General features: G+C 31.8%; 1 protein-coding gene across 1 annotated transcript in view; it reads right to left on the bottom strand.

The window, feature by feature from the left end:
* LOC103924224 (neurabin-1-like) overlaps positions 1-1,525 on the bottom strand; it is a 44,364-nt gene that overhangs the window by 17,205 nt on the left and 25,634 nt on the right. The gene's annotated exons all lie outside the window — the stretch shown is intronic.

Genomic DNA, 1,525 nt, shown 5'->3' with positions numbered 1-1,525 from the left:
GTAGCATCCAATAAGTTATAACTACCAGCTAAACTGGTTATTTTTCCTGTCAACTTAAATACAAAACCAGAAGAATTAATTTTAATATTGACATTTGTTTCCACCTCTCTCTCCAGAGGTAATATTTTAAGAAAAGAGGTAATTTCTAAAAGGCAGTACAACAGGTTAAAATACAGACTGATACATGAATGGATGGGAAGGAAATAGAAAGGATTATTTCAATGAAATAATAGGTAGACATTTAAATATGGTTAGAAAGGAACAATCTAGCAGTAAGTAGCATTTAGTGTCATTTTGCCTACAAAGAGCAAGCTTTCAATACTAGTCCTCATCTTTGATGTACTGCATTAATTAGCTCTTCCAGTGACTCTGCCAATTTTCAGAAAACGTTTGCAATGCTTCAGGCATCACAAAAAAATTGTAGAAAAGAAAGCAAAATCACTTACATATTAGGTACTTGTTTTGATAAGGTTTAAGGAAAAAAACCAACAAACAAAACAAACAGAAGTTGGGGTAGAAACTATTTTTGTTTAAGACTTCATAGAAACACACAGAATGAGGAGAGTATAAAACAAATCCTGTTTTCAGGGTATTAAAAGAAAGGTTTTGTCCGAGCTGTATAGAAAAGACAGCAAGTATAATCTGCCTTTAGATATTGTGCTAGCTGACTAAAGGAATTATCAAACATTTAAAATATTTTATCTGATCCCTTTTTCAATTATTCATAAGAAAAAAGCCAAATATTTCTATCAAATAATGATTAGTAGCGACTAGGCTGATCATAATACTTTTAACCTTTTCCTAGTGAGAAATATCCTAAGAGGACAAGATGAATAATGCAGTAATTCCTATAACATTCAGAATCCGTATCTTGTTTAAACACCTGGATAATGTCTGGAAGCACAAAGCCAACACTGATTTTTTCTGGGAATTGGGAAATCAGTCAAACTTACTCTCCGATACATTGCTACTTATGAGGCTAGTGTTTTGCAGAAATGTGCTAGGAGCTTTTCTGATTATCCACAGTCAATGACTTAGCTCCCCTCTAGCTTATGTCAAGGCAACCATTTAGACTCTCTAGATTTATAGGTTTGAGCTTTTACCAAACTGACTTAGACCTATTTCTTTCTGTAACTGCTTAGTTGAAACAACATTTATTCTGCAGGCACCTTTTATATTCTTGGTGCTATAAATTATTTTAGAAATGTTGAGTTTTTGTAGAAATTTGGTAACTAACTTGTTTCAGATGAAGGAATTAAAAAGATAGATAAGCGTATTTCAGAATATACTACTGTTGTATGAAAATCTTTCAGTAAGTAAAAATAGAATACAATGAACTTGCACACTTTTTTGCTAACTTCAAACTTTCCTGAAGAGTTAACAAGTGGTTTTAGAACAGGTAATTAGTTTTGTAGTCAATTCATTTTCCCTTAAAGTAGTTTATTGTTCAATATTCATTTCTATCTAAAATCTGTGATACTTTAACCCTGAAGGATTAAAATAATAATAAACCCCTAAGTCTTAC

Source organism: Pygoscelis adeliae, unplaced genomic scaffold, assembly GCF_000699105.1.
Source record: "Pygoscelis adeliae isolate BGI_AS28 unplaced genomic scaffold, ASM69910v1 Scaffold160, whole genome shotgun sequence".
NCBI lineage: Eukaryota > Metazoa > Chordata > Aves > Sphenisciformes > Spheniscidae > Pygoscelis > Pygoscelis adeliae.
Note: the sequence above shows the minus strand (reverse complement) of the source record. Positions and strands in the feature narration are given on the sequence as shown.